Genomic DNA, 10146 nt, shown 5'->3' with positions numbered 1-10146 from the left:
CCAGTCAGTATGAACCTTCCCATGGAGGTTCGTGTTCATTTCTCTGGTAGTCCTTTCAGAGAGGGGCAGGGTAGTGACTCACAGCCAGACAGTGTGTTCCAAAGTTGGGGTAGGAGAAGGGAGTGTGCTGGGTGGAGGAGGACCTCGGGACCAGAGGCAGCGGAGGAGGAGAGGACAAAAAGGAGACAGGCTGGGCAGGAATGGGCTGCCCTTACAAAAGAAAATGGCTGTTTTTCCATGTTGGTGTTTCAGCTTTAATATTGCGGATACATTGTAGCTTCCATTAATGTAATTGTCTGCATCATTTCCAATCCCCCATATATTTGGGGGGTAAATATATAAATATATATAAATATATAAATATATACTGTATATATTTATATATATACATACACATACCCATATATATATATTTTGAATGCTGGCGATGCTTTCACTCTATGTATACACTGCTCAAAAAATTAAAGGGAACACCTAAACAACACAATGTAACTCCAAGTCAATCACACTTCTGTGAAATCAAACTGTCCACTTAGGAAGCAACACTGATTGACAATAAATTTCACATGCTGTTGTGCAAATGGAATAGACAACAGGTGGAAATTATAGGCATTTAGCAAGACACCCCCAATCAAGGAGTGGTTCCTATATATATATATATATATATTTCTCCCAAATTCGAAATAAAAATATTGTAATTTAGAGCATTTATTTGCAGAAAATGACAACTGATCAAAATAACAAAAAAGATGCAGTGTTGTCAGAGCTCGAATAATGCAAAGAAAAAAAGTTAATGTTCATTTTTAAACACAATACTAATGTTTTAACTTAGGAAGAGTTCAGAAAGCAATATTTGGTGGAATAACCCCTCACAGCTTTCATGCGTCTTGGCATGCTCTCCACCAGTCTTTCACATTGATTTTGGATGACTTTATGCCACTCCTGGCGCAAAAATTCAAACAGCTCGGCTTTGTTTGATGGCTTCGGTCCATCCGTCTTCCTCTTGATCACATTCCAAAGGTTTTCAGGGGTTCAGGTCTAGAGATTGGGCTGGCCACAACAGGGTCTTGATCTGGTGGTCATCCATCCACACCTTGATTGACCTGGCTGTGTGGCATGGAGCATTGTCCTGCTGGAAAAAACAATCCTCAGAGTTGGGGAACATTGTCAGAGCAGAAGGAAGCAAGTTTTCTTCCAGGACAACCTTGTACGTGGCTTGATTCATTCATCCTTCACAAAGACAAATCTGCCTGATCCTTCACCAAATTTCACAGTGGGTGTGAGACACTGTGGCTTGTAGGCCTCTCCAGGTCTCGGACCCACTGTGAAATATGGTGGAGGATCGCTGATGATCTGGAGGTGCTTCAGCAAGGCTGGAATCAAGCAGAGGGAAAACATGACAAATTAACATGTTTTTTTTCATGTGTTTTTTTGTAAGGGTGGGCTGGGACAGAAATGGTGTGTGTACGTGTGCGTGTATCCTGCTGGCTAATTATACTGAACAAAAATATATACACAACATGCAGCAATTTCAAAGATTTTACTGAGTTGCACTTCATATGAGGAAATCAGTAAATTGAAATAAATAAATTAAGCCCTAATCTATGGATTTCACGTGACTGGGAATACAGGTATGCATCTGTTGGTCACCGCCCCCTGGTGGTGAGGGTAGGCAACAACATCTCCTCCCCGCTGATCCTCAACACTGGGGCCCCACAAGGGTGCGTTCTGAGCCCTCTCCTGTACTCCCTGTTCACCCACGACTGCGTGGCCACGCACGCCTCCAACTCAATCATCAAGTTTGCGGACGACACAACAGTGGTAGGCTTGATTACCAACAACGACGAGACGGCCTACAGGGAGGAGGTGAGGGCCCTCGGAGTGTGGTGTCAGGAAAATAACCTCACACTCAACGTCAACAAAACTAAGGAGATGATTGTGGACTTCAGGAAACAGCAGAGGGAACACCCCCCTATCCACATCGATGGAACAGTAGTGGAGAGGGTAGCAAGTTTTAAGTTCCTCGGCATACACATCACAGACAAACTGAGTTGGTCCACTCACACAGACAGCATCGTGAAGAAGGCGCAGCAGCGCCTCTTCAACCTCAGGAGACTGAAGAAATTCGGCTTGTCACCAAAAGCACTCACAAACTTCTACAGATGCACAATCGAGAGCATCCTGGCGGGCTGTATCACCGCCTCGTACGGCAACTGCTCCACCCACAACCGTAAGGCTCTCCAGAGGGTAGTAAGGTCTGCACAACGCATCACCGGGGGCAAACTACCTGCCCTCCAGGACACCTACACCACCCGATGTCACAGGAAGGCCATAAAGATCATCAAGGACATCAACCACCCGAGCCACTGTCTGTTCACCCCGCTATCATCCAGAAGGCGAGGTCAGTACAGGTGCATCAAAGCTGGGACCGAGAGACTGAAAAACAGCTTCTATCTCAAGGCCATCAGACTGTTAAACAGCCACCACTAACATTGAGTGGCTGCTGCCAACACACTGACTCAACTCCAGCCACTTTAATAATGGGAATTGATGGGAAATGATGTAAAATATATCACTAGCCACTTTAAACAATGCTACCTTATATAATGTTACTTACCCTACATTATTCATCTCATATGCATACGTATATACTGTATTCTATATCATCGACTGTATCCTTATGTAATACATGTATCACTAGCCACTTTAACTATGCCACTTTGTTTACATACTCATCTCATATGTATATACTGTACTCGATACCATCTACTGTATCTTGCCTATGCTGCTCTGTACCATCACTCATTCATATATCCTTATGTACATATTCTTTATCCCCTTACACTGTGTACAAGACAGTAGTTTTGAAATTGTTAGTTAGATTACTTGTTGGTTATTACTGCATTGTCGGAACTAGAAGCACAAGCATTTCGCTACACTCGCATTAACATCTGCTAACCATGTGTATGTGACAAATAAAATTTGATTTGATTTGATTTGATTTTTGATATTTCAGCCACACTCGTTGCTGACAGGTGTATAAAATCAAGCACACAACCATGCATTTTCCATAGAAAAACAATATTGACGGGCTTAGTGACTTTCAATGTGGCACGGTCAATGGATGCCACCTTTCCAACAAGTCAGTTCGTCAGATTTCTGCCCTGCTAGAGCTGCCCCGGTCAACTGTAAGTGTTGTTATTGTAAAGTGGAAATGTCAATGGCTCAGCCACGAAGTGGTAAGCCACACAAGCTCACAGAACGGGACCGCTGAGTGCTGAAGCACGTCAAATAATTTGTTGCAGCACTCACTACCGAGTTCAGAACTGCCTCCGGAAGCAATGTCAGCATAAGAACTGTTCGTCGGGAGCTTCATAAAATGGGTTTCCCTGGCAGAACAGCCGCACACAAGCCTAACATCACCATGGACAATGCCAAGCGTCGGCTGGAATGGTGTAAAGCTCGCCACCATTGGACTCTGGAGCAGTGGAAACGTGTTCTCTGGAGTGATGAATCACACTTCACCATCTGGCAGTCCGATGGACAAATCTGGGTTTGGTGGATGCCAGAAGAACGCTACCTGCCCGAATGCATAGTGGAGGAGCAATAATGGTCTGGGGCTGTTTTTCACGGTTCGGGCTAGGTCCCTTAGTTCCAGTGAAGGGAAATATTAACGTTACAGCATTCAATACCATTCTAGACGATTCTGTACTTCCAACTTTGTGGCAAGAGTTTGGGCATGGCTCTTTCCTGTTTCAGCATGACAATGCCCCCATGCACAAAACGAGGTACATACAGAAATGGTTTGTCGGGATCGGTGTGGAAGAACTTCACTGTCCTGCACAGAGCCCTGACGTCAACCCCACCGAACACCTTTGGGAGTAATTGGAATGCCGACTGCGAGCTAGGCCTAATCGCCCAACGTCAGTGTCCAACCTCACTAATGCTCTTGTGGCTAAATGGAAGCAAGTCCCAGCAGCAATGTTCCAACATCTAGTGGAAAGCTTTCCCAGAAGAGTGGAGGCTGTTATAGCTGCAAAGGGGGGACCAACTCCACATACTTTTGGTCATGTAGTGTACCTTAAAAAATGTAGCCTCACAATGGGCCACAGGATCTAGTCAAAGTATTTCTGTACATTCAAATTGCCATCGATAAAATGCAATTGTGTTTGTTTTCTGTAGCCTAGGTCTGCCCATAGCATAACCCTAAAGCCACCATGGGGCACTCTGTTCACAACGTTGACATCATTAAACCACTCACCCACATGATGCCATACACGTGGTCTACGTTTGTGAGGCCGGTTGGTCGTAATGCCAAATTCTCTAAAACAATGTTGTAGGTGGCTTATGGTAGAGAAATTAACATTAAATGATCTGGCAACAGCTCTGGTGGACATTCCTGCAGTTGTTATGCCAATTGCACGCTCCCTCAAAACTTGAGGCATCTGTGGCATTGTTTTGTGTGACAAAACTGCACATTTTAGAGTGGCTTTTTATTGTCCATGGCACAAGGGGCACCTGTGTAATGATCATGCTGTTTCAGCAGCCTCTTGATATGGCACTCCTGTCAGGTGGATGGATAATCTTGGCAATGGAGAAATGCTCACTAACAGGGATGTTAAGAAATGTGTGCACAAGTTTTGAGAGTAATAAGATTTCTGTGGAACATTTCTAGGATCTTTTATTTCAGCTCATGAAACATGAGACCAACACTTGTCGGTCCCATGTTTCATGTTGCATTTATATTTGTGTTCAGTGTAGCTAATCATTCTAGTCATTCGAGCAGTGGAGTTCCCCTTGTATCCCAGGTAGGTACTGCCCTATGCTGTGCCACCTGTCCGGAAGACCAACGCTCAGGGCGCTAAAATTGCTTTAATTAATAAAATCTAAAGAAATGTCCTCAATGCTGTGGTAGAAAAGTATAATCCTGTATGTAAGCAATAAGCATGTACTGCTGCATGTGTCAAGAGGTCTGAACTTCTATGGTACATGATAACCACATAGTCACTGGTTCAAGACTCCCATCCAGCTGTTCCCGCTCAACTGTTACATTAGTAATAAAGTCATTTGAGATATGATGCATATGATTCAGAGTGTTGACCTTTCACCTACTTTACACTGTATGATAGGTGAAATGATGCCTCTAAATATGACTCAACCTTTGCCACAATGGATTAACACTGTTTCAAATTAGCAGTGTTCTACACGGACACATTGTAGCCTTCTGACTGGAACATCCCTAACAATTCAGGTGGTTTTGGGAAAACCTTTCACCTATGGGAATAACACAAGTTCTGCTCCAGTGATATCTAACTCACACTGAGAAAAGCACATGTGTTGATGATGCGTATTTGTTGTGGACACTGCCACCACATGGTTTTTCTTTGTAAGCTGACCACATGCATCAAGCAGCAAAGTGACCACAGAGATACTTTAGCCTACATTGATGCTTGTATAGTTTTTCACATTTGTGCTTGTACAGTAGCTGAATGGAAACTAAGGTCAACAATATCTTAACCAAATGCAATCCTTCTAACAATAAAATATATCATGTTTGGTTGAAACTACGGTCTGTAGAATGTCCTATCAAATTGAGTTGGAGAGCGCAAGAAGGCAAGAATGTCCTGTGGCACAAACAAAAAACGACCAACCAACTGGGCCGACTTCAGTTCAAGGTACAGTTTTGAATTACATTTGGTTGTGTTGTCAAGTAACGTGAATTCAACGTAAAACCAACAAAACATTTCACCATGTTGGATGTAGGTTAAAAGTTGGGTGAAAAAAAGACGTAACGCTCTGATTATATTTCCACATTGATTCAATGTCATCACATAGATTTTTTTGTCTTGAAATTACGTGGAAACAATGTGGATTCAACCAGTTTTTGCCCAGTGGGAAATGTGTGTTCAAGTTCAAGTTTGTTTATTAGTCATATACACATGAAATACGTGGAGTACACAGTGCAACGCAACGCTGACTGGCAGGTTCACCTCTAGACAATGCAACAACAATAGAAAAGTAATTAGGTGATTAAAAGAGTAATAAAAAATAAAAGCTCAATGAATAAAAATCGGATAAAAATGTGGCTAAAATATAACACAAAGCACTCAAACTAATTGAAGTAGTTGACCCAACGATGTCCGGGTTTGGCCGACATTGTAAATAAGAATTTGTTCTTAACTGACTTGCCTAGTTAAATTAAAGTGACGTTTTTTTTTACATTTACAAATTGTGCAATAAGTCATGGTGCGGGTGTGGGGGGTGGGGTGCAGGGAGACTGCAAGAGACTTTTGTTGTGCCGGTGGTCAGTCCCGGTTCAAGAGTTCAGTAGTTTGATGGCTTGTAGGTATAAACTCTGAGCCTGGAGGTCTGGGATCCAAATCAATATCCATGACTCACTGCAGAGCGACCCTGAGGTCCTAATCACCAGATCTGCCTTCCCTCCAAAATCAGTCATAAGCAATGTAGGAATGCACAGGAGTGGTGTTGACAAACATAGCGTGAGTGGACAAAGGTTCCCATTGAGTCCTCTGCTCCTCACAACATGACCACGGGTGCGGACGGGCAAAGTGAGGTAGTTTATTTTACACCTTGTATATGAAATATATCCGGTGACTCGGTGCATAACAACTCAAACCCCTTGAAACATAACCCACCGCAACCAATGAGTCATGGCATCAGAACAGCCAGTTCAGGAATCCAGGGGAATTCTACCTCATTGGTTTTACAGGCATAACTTAACCGTCTCTAATGGCCAGTACGTTACAGGCTTACGGTTTGGTTAGGGTAATTCTGCATGTGCAGGGATGTGCATAAATTACAAATTACAATTACAAAACACAACTACAAAATACTCTAAAGACCAATGTAATAAACTAAATTACAATTAACTGAAATACATGTGTTTTCTATTTTAAAATACATTTGCAAGTAGCCGACCGAAAAGGAAAAACATTCTCAGTAACGGTGACAGAAACGTCTTACTTGCTATGACTGTGAAATGTTGTTGTTTATCTACGTTAGTTGAATGCATTGTCACTCTGTATAAGAGTCTGCTAAATGACCAGTTGAAGTCGGAAGTTTACATACTCTTAGGTTGGAGTCATTAAAACTTGTTTTTCAACCACTCCACAAATTTCTAGTTAACAAAATATAGTTTTGGCAAGTTGGTTAGGACATCTACTTTGTGCAGGACACAAATACTTTTTTAATCTGTCTGTAAACAATTAATTCACTGTATCACAATTCCAGTTTGTCAGAAGTTTACATACACTAAGTTGACTGTGCCTTAAAACAGCTTGGAAAATTCCAGAAAATTATGTCATGGCTTTAGAAGCTTCTGATAGGCTAATTGACATCATTTGAGTCATTTGGAGGTGTACCTGTGGATGTATTTCAAGGCCCACCTTCAAACTCAGTGCCTCTTTGTAGACCTGCACAAGTCTGGTTCATTCTTGGGAGCAATTTCCAAATGCCCGAAGGTACCACGTTCATCTTTACAAACAATAGTATGCAAATCTAAACACCATGGGAACACGCAGCCGTCATACTAGTCAGGAAGAAGACGAGTTCTGTCTCCTAGAGATGAACGTACTTTGGTGCAAAAATGCAAATCAATCCCAGAACAACAGCCTTGTGAAAATGCTGGAGGAAACAGGTACAAAAGTATCTATATCCACAGTAAAACGAGTCCTATATCGACATAACCTGAGAGGCCACTGCCATAAAAAAGCCAGACTACGGTTTGCAACTGCACATGGGGACAAAGATTGTACCTTTTGGAGAAATGTCCTCTGGTCTGATGAAACAAAAATAGAACTGTTTGGCCATAATGACCATTGTTATGTTTGGAGGGAAAAGGATGAGGCTTGCAAGCCGAAGAACACCATCTCAATCGTGAAGCACGGGGGTGGCAGCATCATGTTGTGGGGCTGCTTTGCTGCAGTAAAGACTGGTGCACTTCACAAAATAGATGGCATCATGAGGAAGTAAAATTATGTGGATATATTGAAGCAACATCTCAAAACATCTGTCAGGAAGTTAAATCTTGGTCGCAAGTGGGTCTTCCAAATGGACAATGACCCCAAGCATAATTCCAAAGTTGTGGCAAAATGGCTTAAGAACAACAAAGTCAAGGTATTGGAGTGGCCATCACAAAGCCCTGACCTCAATCCCATAGAAAATTTGTGGGCAGGACTGAAAAAGCATGTGCTAGCAAGGAGGCCTACAAACCTGACTCAGTTACACCAGCTCTGTCAGGAGGAATGGGCCAAAATTCACCCAACTTAATGTGGGAAGCTTGTGGAAGGCTACCCAAAACATTTGACCCAAGTTAAACAATTTAAAGGCAATGCTACCAAATACTAATTGAGTGTACGTAAACTTCTGACCCACTGGAAATGTGATGAAAGAAATAAAAGCTGAAATAAATCACTCTCTCTACTATTATTCTGACATTTCACATTCTTAAAATGAAGTGGTGATCCTGACCTAAAACAGGGAATATTTACTAGGATTAAATGTCAGGAATTGTGAAAAACTGAGTTTAAATGTAGTTGGCTAAGGTGTATGTAAACTTCCGTATTTTCGACTGTATGTTAAAATGAACAACTGCAAAGCACACTGGGTATTGTCATTGGCCTTGTTTTGTGGCAGAGTTATTTAGAGTAATACTCAGCATGCTTTGCAATTGTAAATGTTTCCATCACATACAGGTTCAATTAGCAGACGCTCTTATTACACCATAGCATCAGACTTTTTATACCAATTCAGAGTGAAAGGAAGACACAAAATTGTCAACCGCTTTAAAGAAACGGTATAGAAAGTCATGTTGAAGATACAAATTACGGCTTTCAAAAGTATCTTGTTACAAAATACATTGGAGTGTAGTTCAGCCCAGTGTAATACAACATACAAAATACTCTGACGTAATTAAAACAAGTATTTCAAATACATGTAACAGAAATACTGCCCATCTTTAGAAATACTGCCCATCTTTGTGCATGTGCACGGTGACTCTGCCCTTCTTCCAAACAGCATGTCATTTCCAATATTCTCTAGTGTGGCATTGACGTAGTTTTTCATTCAGTTGCAATTTAGGTAGATGAATAAGTAAAAACCCAGTCTTATTTAGCAATAGCAGGCTAGCCTACCTTATGTGCCCTTCCACAAGGCTGGCTCATTTGAAAAATCTAATTCTGCTAGCCTAGGCATAGCCTATTCTGCAACATGATTCATTTATGATTAATGTATAGTAAGTCCATACAGTGTGGGCTAAGACTTTATTTATAGAGCACGTTACACTGTAAAACCATGTAACGTGTAACACGTTTGTAAACCTAAATGTCAGTATTTACAAGTGAAAAATGTGGCATTTAGATTTGCCAATAAGTGCTCGTATCTTAAACAGAGGCATTTAGAATTAAATATGCTAGTCAGATTTTTCCAACCAGGAGAACAGCAATATCTCCTAAATCCTTCAGATTTTAAACACTAGTGTTTATATACTAGTGTTTATATATTTATATATCGTCTTGTTTAGAGTGAATTTAGTCATTAGAAATGTATGACTTTCCATGCCTTTTATTCAGATCAGTGTTTGGAATATCTGTCACCTTGAATACCTACATTTTATCACAACTGAAAAGGATATTTGATTCATGACATCTTTTTAATCTTGTGGTGTTGTTGTTACTCAACTCTGTTGAGTTCATTTCCGTTAACTCTCAGAGTGAAAATGTCTCATTATTATATTTCCCAGCATGCTTTGTTACAGGTAGAGTTTTTTGAATAGTTTGTTTTGATTAAAACATTTTTTGGGGGGAATAGTTTGTTTCTCTGTTTCCTCATGCACATTGATGGATTAATTGATTTAATACTATGCAAAGGAAAATTACTTGAATTTGTCTAAAACGAATCCAATCTGTAAGGGGTTGGATTTATTGCACCAGTTACTGATAGTTAAATCCTTCACCATAGCAGTCACGCTAAGTGCAGGTTATAATGGTTGATAAAAATATTGAACTTTTTTGAATATTTCCTCCCTCTGTCCTGATTTCCTCCCTCTGTTTGGATTCCGATAGGAATTACTAATCACTTCACAAACCAGCGTAGCGTGACTTGAGGGTCGGATGTTGCCAATGAGAC

The sequence above is a fragment of the Oncorhynchus mykiss genome, chromosome 22, assembly GCF_013265735.2.
Source record: "Oncorhynchus mykiss isolate Arlee chromosome 22, USDA_OmykA_1.1, whole genome shotgun sequence".
Taxonomy (NCBI): domain Eukaryota; kingdom Metazoa; phylum Chordata; class Actinopteri; order Salmoniformes; family Salmonidae; genus Oncorhynchus; species Oncorhynchus mykiss.
The sequence above is the reverse complement of the archived record's forward strand: the minus strand, read 5'-3'. Positions refer to the sequence as shown.